The following is a 10,819-nucleotide window of genomic DNA, read 5'->3' as shown; positions in this document are numbered from 1 at the left end:
AGTCGCTTATTTCTGCTCGAGACGAAAACTGGTCCGAAAGCTTTTTCCTCCATCATCAGCATTTCAAGTTTACAGTCACTGTCCTCCGTGAGCCGTCGTTTGACTGCTGCAGCGCTGCTGAGATTAACTGTGACGTCTCAGTGTCAGGCATCAGAGACTTCATTTGTGACTCAATTATGAACCAAGCACCGAAAAATCGCTCGAGCGCCTGCAACGAGACGAGCAGAAAACATCGGAGAGAATCAAACGGACTTCTTTTGTACATTGTTGGACCAGTTTGTTTCGCTGGTTATGTGTAAAATATCATTTGTACATTTTTAAGAAATACAATATTGACATTGATTTTTTTAAACAAAAGCTGTTTGTGTTGTCCTTCATACAGATGTGACACTTCAGCCTTATAAGAATGATTCCTGATCTGCCACGCGGCGACTGAGATTTGTTTAGGCTTAGACAACTAGAATACTCTGTGAGGGTAAGGGAGACTTCATGGGTGGGTTACAACACAACTACCTTTGTTTAGGTGAAGCTGAATAAACCTCCATCGCCAATGTCATATAAACTCTGCAATGACATGAGAAACGCACGGTGGTCTCCTTTGTGACCCACCTTTCTTACCCAACCATCTTCCTGCTATGCTCCTAACCAACAAAGTCCTAACTCACATGGTCGAGAGAATCTTATGTCCAACATAAAGTTCTCTGCAGCTTCTTCATAATCCGTCAACCTGTTACAAAGCTAAGGTGACATCTCCAGCTTTAATATCTTTCCTTAACACACAATATTAAAGTGAAGATCGGTTTGTGTTGGACAGAACAAGACATTTGATGACATGACACTGAGCTGTAGAAAGCTGAGAAAGTAATGTAAACAGAATGCAGCGCTGCCCAAATCATGAAGACTTCTCTAGTACCAAGTAACTGAGCTGTTAACTCGCTGTGCTCTGCTACCAACGCGTGCTGTCCTCTCCTGCTTCCTGTTGTAGCCGAGTTAATGTTATTATTCATCAGTCCATCCCTTGATTGCTTCCTGTAGAAGCAGGAGTGTTGATCGCTTCAATAATTCAACGACAAAACTTTTGTCTTTGAAGCCACGTTCCCGCACCCTCTGCCGACATCGCACTTTGCCCAAACCTTTCTTGTTGACTGTCAGACTGAGGCGCCGCACAGTCTTAAGACGTTGTTTGACCTCTTTCAAGCCGGCTTTGAAATAACTTCCTCTGACCTCGTCTTACCTCGCCGGCGAGAGCAGGCTTGACATAATGTAAATTCTCACTCGGAAGCTGATGAAAAAGGACGCTAACAGGAGGGGAAAAGGCGAGACGCGTGCAGAGCGGCTGCTGCTGCTGCAGTTAGCCTGTGTGTACTTCAATATTAGCTCTGACAGAGCGGCCCCGAGGACGCAGCTGCTGAAACCACATAAAACAAAGCAGCTGAGAGGAGCGAGAGGTTCCGGGGACGCAGCGCGGAGCGTTAGCGAGAGGAACAAATGATTTTAGTCTGTCAGGGAATTCAGCAGAGGATACGTTTGATCTGGAGTTTGTGATTGCTTTTGCCACTGGAATTCCTTATTCTCTCAGAGATGTGAAGTGGGAGAGAAAATAGCCCCGGGCTGTGAAATCCAACCAGGCCCCGAACAAGAGGAGGAGATAAGACAGGCAAAGATCGTGCATTAGCAGCACCTTCATTTATTGATGGAGATAACTGCGAGCCAGGGATGAAAGATGGGTGTGAGCGCTCTGCCAATAAAATCATTGAGTGTAAATGTAATTATTGTTTGTTATAAAAGAACAGATTTCTATCAGTGAAATATGAAGTAATACTAAACAGGATGAGGGGGGGACAGATGATGAGCATGAGGAAAGAGGCCTTTTCTGAAGCCGGATTTTAAAAACAAAACATTGAAATCTTTTGGGGGTCAAGTTTGTACAGGAAACTGAGACATCCTCAGACCGTGGAGCTTCTTTTTCCAACAGTTAATGTCGGGGCAATAAACTTTAGAACAATTTCACAAACACAGTCGTTGTGGTCCGAACACAACACAGCACATTCAGGACCAACAACTAACTCACTTGTCCTGATAAGTTTTCGTGTCCTGAAACAGGAGACTGAGGATCTGGTTCTTTATGTTAAGGACACTCTCACTGCTTACTGCAACGTTAACTCAACATACCCGCTCCTGCAGAAGTCTGGGAAACCGTCTGACAGAGCTTCAACTTTGGAGTCCTGTGCAGTAAGTGAAGAGACAGAGACATCTATCAGACATGACAGCGACTCTGCTGACTCCGTCATTTAAACTGCATTCGTCCTGTTTTCCAGGCCTTCAGGTTAATCTTTGATTTGCATGAAAATCTACTTCAAAATGTAATATAATAATAATAATAATAATAAAACTGAAGTTCATCATTTTGGATAAACTCTTGTTGCTAAAGCCGATAATAAGTGGAGCTTGTTGACCTAAGGTTGAGACAAAGACATGAACTGCAGCATCCCCGGTTTGAGACCCACACTGGCTCTTTGTCAACGCGTTACTTCTCATGAACTCTAAACTGTCTGTTAAAGAAAAAACACAACAGGAAGCTCTGACACTCGAGACACGAGGCTAATGCTAATGTTTTCTCACAATCAAGCGTGGAATCAGGAAAAGGATTCTATGAATTGATATCATTTTTCATCCACAGAAAGACTTGACTCATTAACAGCTCAGACTGTCTCTGATTTCTAAAATGAAAAGCGTTGAATGACATTTGGAGCGGCTCGGCCAACAGCACCTCAGGTTTGAGAGGTTTGACGACGTGAACTCTCTGCGGTCTGCTGAGGGTTTAAAGGGCTGCGGAGGAATGTGTTTAACAGCGAGCGCCGCATTCTCCGTCATCTCTCAGAGGCTTCGAGTCAGACAAACTCTTTACAAGCTTTTCCAAACACAGCGACACATCTGAACACAGCTGCCTGCAGCGCACACACCTGCAGTGGAGACTCACCTTAACTTAAACCTGACGTTTTTACAAATCAAATCAAAGACGACTTCTTTACCAAAAAGTGTCCTAATCTTAATCCCATGCCTGCAGCTGATTGGCCGAGCAGAAGTAAGGAGACAGGAAGTAGATGAAACAGTGAGAGGGGAACAACATGAGGAGGTCTGTTACATACATGGACCATAGTGTCTATAAGTGTCTGGGACAGGTAGTGTGAAAGAAAACTTTTCCCAGGTAAAGAATAAACCTGATCACAGGTGTTTTTTCAGCTTCATTTTCTTGTCACAGGAAATCTTCTTCTTCTGTGGTTTCTTATCGAGCAGAGGCCATCGCTGACCCACCCACCACTACACGAGCTCTGTGCGGTCAGATTCCACGACGCCTTTGCTGAAACCATCACAGTGACGATGTGTAAAGCAGCAGCTCGTTACGTATCTGACAAAGAAACCAGCAGCGGACGCACTCTGACGTGAAGGAGACTGTGGGCTCTGACCTCCACCTCCCGCTTCCTTCCTGCCTCCTGATGACACCACGTCGCATCAGCAGAGCTCTGCATTACGGCGCTATTATCACACATGTGACAGTCTAACAAGGCTGCATCCCTCCTCCAGCTCGCAGTGTCAGTGCAGATGATGGATAGTGCTCTGCAGACACTGATGCCTCATTCATTTCTATTAGACTAATATGAAAATCCCCTCCAGAGCTCAGCCGCTGACTCCTCAAGCTGCCGGACAGACATTCATTTATGAATCAATTTCACAAGCTTCTGGTCAAACTGGCAGTTGACGAGTCTGTCTGTCTCTATTTGTATCTGCCCACTGATGATCCACATCACAGCAACAGTCCTGAGTGTGATTCAGCTACGAGCTCAAACCCAAACACAAAGAACTAACGTTTACAGGCAGCTCCTCCAGGCTGCCACGTTATCGATCTGCTAGCACAGGAGCTAAAAGTGCAAAGTGTGTCCTGGAGGTGGCGCTAGAGGAAAGGTCAAGAGGTCATTCAATAAGTTTGGAACCAACGAATGAGGCAAGAGATTATAATAAAAGAGCAGAGCAAGCGATCCGTCTCAGCGGTGTTCCTCAATGTGCTTAGTCTTAGTTTCCAGTGGACATGAAAGCTATCTAGACTAAACACTAGATTGCAGAACAGGTACATCTGTAGTCTAAGCTACTAAGTCCTGAGTCCCAAACTTTAAGTTACAGTTACACTGCAGGGTTTATGAACAGGCTGCTGCTCTGAGACGTGCACGAGATGATATCTCCAAGCCTTGGCACACCGCTGCACCGTGTTTCACACCGTTTCAAAGACGTATGTTGTTAAACCCAGGAACCAGAGATTACACTGAAAACGCCCCTGAACGCTAACCCCGCCTTCACCTCTCTAAATAGACTAAAAGCACCAACAGCCCTGTGATCTGTTTTTCAGCTCCACTATTCAAACCCCAGACACACATTCAAACACCTAAACTCACATTAGATGCAGGCGGATACGATGGTCCTCACTTCCTGGTTTTGAGCATAAAACATAATGACCGTTTAAGAATCCGGTGATGATCAAATCTTAAAGAAAAGAGTGTTAGGAATTCTATGATTCAAAGGACCTTGCAGCTCCAGAAATACTACACATTTCTTTGCATGGGTGGCCCCTGAGGGACGAATGTATTATTGAGGTGCGGCTCTTCTCATTTCAATAGGGCCACCTCCCTGCCGAGAGCGAGCCGAGGCCTCCGTGTCACCGCTGCTTAATATTAACCACGGCCCTCTGAATAATCCTCATCCCCAGAAACTGAGGTCAGCACTGCTCTAAAGTCTGAAAAGACAAAAACAGCGGCTTGCTCCTTTAACAGGACATTCAGCACAGGGCAGTGAATCTTTAATAGAGTCTGCAGAAGCTGCAGCAGTGTGAGGCTTTCACTGGTTTACAGGCAGCTCTTCTGTGTTTGAAGGACTCGCTGACCTGCTCCAGGAGGAACGTCTCAGAGCGCTTTCAGGCTTTCAAAGGTGGGATTCGAACTGCTTCAATTCCAACAAACTATTTAGAGACAAAAAGCCGCTCTGAGAGGAAGACGGGCCTGAGTATGGGTGATTTATGCATTAGCAGCTGGAGTGAACTAAAGTAAATCAAGTAGGAAGATACAGTCTGATACTTTCCACCTCTGGGAATCTATAAAAGGCAGATACTTCAGACACCCAGCTCTAATACGCTGACCACTCCTCTGCTCTTTCTGCACCTGTCGGCTATGAATGAACCAGGAAGACAACATAACACACACTTCATGTAGCTACAGTGAAACGGTTCTGTTCAGAGCCGGCCAATCCACAGCGCGGCCTTCAGTGTCATGAACTAATACAGCATGCATATTCATGATATGTTCCTATGCAAAATAACATCTGTTTTCCAACAACATGCCATCTGTTGGAGGGACTCTGTGATATTAGCGGCTCATCACGCTTAAACAACAACAAAACTGAGAGCTTTTACAAAACAATCGTGGTGATTATCAGTGATATCTCATGCAAGCAGAGACACACACACACACACACACACACACACACACACACACACACACACACACACACACACACACACACGCACGCACGCACGCACGCGGGAGTGAGGAGATATTCATTTACATTTCAGGCAGAGGCCTGCAGCTCCTGCACACGGAGGATACGGACACTTTGAACAGGAAGACGTGGTTTCAAATCTGTGACTATTTCAGTTCAAACTATCTTCAAAGGGGAAACCTGTGTTTTTATAAATGTATACATATTTAGGCTTTAAATGACTAACACACAGAAAAGGTAATCCTGATAATAGACCTTTTTGTTAAAGAGGACAATCTACACCAGACTCCATTGAAAAAAACAGTCATTTAACCTGACAGAACACAGGAGCTGTCGGTGTACTGCTGCCTTGAATGATTAGTTTGTGTGCGTTTGGATGTTTTAGTTTAGATTCAGCAACATATTTGTGCAAAGGAAGAAAACACAAACAAACTAACCAGTCACTGCAGTAGTCAGGGATCTCCTGTGCTCTGCTAAAGGTACAAAAACCTTTTGTGCATGATGTCTGGTGGTGCTGGAGAGAGCCATGTAACGTCGGTTTCTGGTACTAAAAAACAACAACTTGAAACTATCCGTCAGTAAACTTTTCTGTAACTAAACAGGAAGTTGAGTATCAGCACTGGATTATCAAACTAAAGTTTAAATGCTTGAATCAGGAGCAGAAGGGGAGGAGGAGGAGGAGTGAGCTGGAGCGGTGTCGGGGTTTCGGGGAGTCATGGATCCCGGCAGCAGCTGAGGGAGGTCAGCTCCACCACCTCGCTGCTCCGCGGGTCCTCCAGGTCTCTGCTCTCTGGAGGTTTGAGGATGGAGGTCCTCATTAAAACCTCCCATCGCTCTGCCCTCTCCTCCTCCTCTTCACCCAGTCCACCTTCTCTGAGGATTCACAGCACTAAACGTATGCTGGGACGGTGCAGGTGTCATCCAGCAGGTGTCTGCTGACGGCTGCCGGGTTCTGATTAGAAGTACTAAAGATTTCAAATCCATTTAAAACTCCAGTTTGTTGTGTGCAGCTGTACGTCTCCTCCCACATCACAGACTTGCTTTTACATCATCAACTTCTTCTAGTAATGCTGCAGTAACTGTCTGACAGCCAACGGTTTTCTGAGGTGAAAAAACAAGCTTATAGTCTCAGTAAAGAAACGTCCACGCTCGAACATGTGACAGTCAAACTCCTGCAGGCCTCAACACACCAACCAAAGTCCGACTGGCCTGAGAAGTTACATCATCAGGATTCTTCTGCGGTAACTAAAACACATTCAGCGTACACACTAAAAAGTCACATTGACACCTGCGGCCTGAACACAGAGGCTCTTTGTTGTTCTGTTGCATGAAACCTGTTTTAATAATGCGAATGAGATTTCAGATGTGTTTTAATTTCACATAGTTCTGTGATTTCCAAACGTCCCACAGCTGCCAAGTGAGGCTTTAAACATTGACGCTGCACACGTGAAGCAAGAGCAGCTTTCTCCTCCTCAGCCCCGTGTAACCCTCAGTCAGGAACACCTGAACCTGAGGGGCAGCCATCTTTGATCCAGCACAACAAAAAGGTCAGCAGTGTAACGGCGGTGTGTGTTTTGAACATTTCTGTTCTGAGTCTTGAGAAGAAGGTTGTTTTTTTAAGGATGGTATCCCGTTGTGGTCGGGCAGAGAAAACACGTTCTCCTGGAGGGGAGTTCATCTCTGCTCGCTTTTCAAAGCCAGAAAGCAAAAAGGCAGAGAACAAAGCAGCTCTGTGTGTAAAGGCCGGCTGCTCACTCACTGTTTGTGTCTCAATTTTTAACCCCCCCCCTCCTCCTCCTCCTCCTCCATCACTGGCAAAGACAAGGCTTTAGCAGGCAGTGAACACTATTATTTCATAGCCTGTGAAAACAGAGACGTGGACTGTGCGTACGTTTAAGCAGGAATCATAAATAGCTGATTTCTCCTCTAAGACGTGTAATCAGAGTGAAGAAAGTTGATGCACCTTGTTCAGAAAGCTTGAGGGCTTTGCTAAAGAGTACACCAGCAGAACACAGACGGCATCAAACATTCACCTCCTGATGCAACGCTGATTTAAGTTTGTTAATGTTTTCTCCCTGTGGTGAGAACGGGCTCACGTCGTGCCAAACAGCCTGATTATTCTTCCTCGTGTTTAAGACTCCAACTTTATAAATCAACCTTTTTTCTTGGGGGGAGGAGGGGCAGGGGGTTGTTTTCTTTACAAGCTGCTTCAACAGGCGGGAAATGCAGCATCATTTTTCCACTGCAATTAACAGGGAGGCCCTGATGCTGAGGCAGCGGCGTGCCAGCTCTGTGTATGGCTCTGGCACCTTCCAGCCTCTTTCTGGAAAGACTTAACAGGCCTCGCTTGCATGTCTTGGCTCTGAGTTCTGAGCTTGAGTCAGTCTCCCCTGACGTAATCCTTTAAGAAATGGCTCTCCTCGCTGGCTGCGAAGCGGCTGCCTCTCCGCAGCATAAAGGGAGCCTTGCTGTGATTATCAGCACGGTTAATAACCTCAACTTGGAGCCAAAGTTTGCAGAAAACGTCTAAAAAAGCGGCCCCGCTCTCCTCTCCAGCTCCGCATTAAAGTCCATTTATGCAAAGCGTAGCGCGGCCTGTCAGCGGCTAATCATTACAAGGATGATCGATGGTGTTTATTTTCTGATGATGGAACGCAACCCCCTGCCTGATGATAATTGGAATAAAAAGGACAGATCAAGCCGGCAAAGTTATTAAATTATCAGACCATAATTTGCATTAATGCCTGCGTTTGGGCTGCAGAGATGAAGGGGGGGCGGCGGTTTGACAGAGGCCCAGCGTCGGCTTGTTAGAGGGGGGGGGGTCCACCTTGAAAAGCTCCCTGCGCCCTTGGCCCCCCGCAGACACTCCCAACATCATCACGACACACTGACACGCGTCACACGACGGAGGCAGACGGCTGACGCACTGTCAGAGAGCTCAGGAAGACAAAGTGTGACGTCCTTGTTGAAGTCATTATCTCTGCGGTCGCAGGCTCATCTCACTTTAAATACATCTGGTAATAAGAGCCCGTTTACTTCAGAACACAGACTCGATTTTAGCTTTCAACTTTCACTTTTGATTTGTCTTCCTGGAAACATTTGTGTTAGCAGCATTTATGAATTGATATGTCATCGGTGTAAGCTTTACTACAGGTTTATACAACACTTATTCATGGATCTTTTCTGTGCTTGTTGTTGTTTTAGGAGATGCACAGAAAGTGTTGGAGTAAAGACAGGGAATCCTTTCTGATCCTTTCTGTGCGCTTCTCTGACTTTGTGATGTTTTTCTCTCCGTTGTATGATTTATTTTATTCCTCTGTGACACCAGAGATCCACTGTTATAAAACAGAACTATTAAAACGAGTGTGCTGTTTCTTCACTGACTCAGAAACGCCTGATCAAGGTGAACAGCTTTGGACTGACTTGAAGTTCGATTGATTACCTTTTTTTAAATCAGCACACAGCACAAATAACATGTTGCTCCATTGTTTATGGGAACTCAGAGATATTTACACTGATGGAAACTGAACCAACCTGTTATCCTTTCACGTTTTACTAACAACGTTTATTTATATCCATTAGCTTCAGAAGGTTCTTACAGCTGAAAGCAATGAAACATATTAACTAAAATCCTCCTGGACTTATTCAGTATGTAAGTAAAGTTATTTGTGTGCACACGCAGAGTCTGAATCCTGCAGCATGTTAGGGGGTCAGAAAAAGCTGAAGTGTGTTTGATTCCCTGCACATCGCTCTGCGTTCAAACACCTGAGGAAACCCTGAATGGAGCTGATTATCCCGACACACAGCAGCATCTGTCAGAAACCCCGCTCAGGCCTGAAGTCCAGATGGACTCTTGAACCATCAGAGCCGACTGATGTTCATTAGGCGAGCTGAGGACTCGTATCCCCCCTCTACACCCCGACATCTTTTTTTAAGTGTTTGAACGGCTCTCGCAGGGAACGGGAGCTTCTGGTTGGGAGCCAACTGGACGGAAAAGATCCAGCGGAGGGGGAAAAGAAAATAAAGAGCGCAGAAAAAAGGAGGGCAGCGGCTAATGGGGCTCGGCTGCTTTTAAGTGCAGCGTGGCAGAGGAATACACCAATTCCCCGTTAACCCCAAATCACAGCCGAGCAGCCGAGTGTTTCTCTGAGAACTTCAAACCGACACAGCACAGAGACGCTACAGCAGAGGAGACCATCACGTGACCTTTAAACCACTCATCACTTCATCTGAAGACAAGTACAGGAATCTTTGAACACTAAAGATGCACATCCAGCAGCCAGAAACAGTGGGATGAACATTTTCAGCTTACATTTAAATGGAGATCACAAACAGTGTGAAGATACTGCTGCTCAAAAGGAACATTTACGGGGGACTCGAGGTGGAAGAGGATTCAAAACCCTCTACCCCGAAATTCATTCGACTCTTCTTTAGTACTTTTTTGTATTCTATTTTACAATACTTGCATTTAATAAAAGTTTTTTTTTGTTCTTAAATTATCTTAAATATCTAAAGGCTGTAAATACACCATGCAACTAAGAGGCTGTCCCAAACTGTCCCTGTGGATTGTGTCCCTGAATGTCAGCCTGAGCAGACTGACACGGCTGCAGGAATCAGCCGTCCAGCCGTGTAAGGCGTCACAGTTTACGATAATGTTCCTCTCATAGAAACATAGAAAGAAATGATGACTGAAATCTGCTTCGAAACATGCACGAACCAGCCAAGCAGAAAAAAAGCATTTTCAAAACATCTGTTATAGCTGAAAGTCCGATCTGACTCTGAAGTTCATACATTCAGTGTATATGTTGGGGAAAGATGCACCCTGTTCTCTTTGCGTCGCAGCGTCTTTAAGGTCTTGTTTAAACTCTTCTTCTGTGCTCTCAAATTGTGCAGAGAAAAAAAAACAAACTCAGCTCAGTCTGTGAAAACACTGCTCAACAAAACAAACTCTCCGAGCACCGAAAAAAAGTCACACCCTCAATTATCACAAACAGGAATTTAAAGCAGAAGTTAAGGAGCAGCGAGTGCTCAAACGTTCTGATGAAGAGCTACCGTCCAATCTTTGTCTCTGCCCGGACACATGTTTTCATTGAATGGTTTATTTAAAGGTCATAAGCTGACACGCGCTCAAATAACTAATGACTGCTGCTGAAACTGTGTGATTCAGGCTAAAAGCTCCGGTCGAGTGAGTGGGTGGAACTTGAGTGGAGACGGACGTGTAAAAACAAAGTCTACACAGCCTTTAAAACCCTGCAGTGTTTTCCTACCGTGGAGT

Source organism: Semicossyphus pulcher, unplaced genomic scaffold (genome assembly GCF_022749685.1).
Source record: "Semicossyphus pulcher isolate SPU_LCO1_2020_fin unplaced genomic scaffold, fSemPul1.0.p SCAF_24, whole genome shotgun sequence".
Classification (NCBI taxonomy): Eukaryota; Metazoa; Chordata; class Actinopteri; order Labriformes; family Labridae; genus Semicossyphus; species Semicossyphus pulcher.
Note: the sequence above shows the minus strand (reverse complement) of the source record.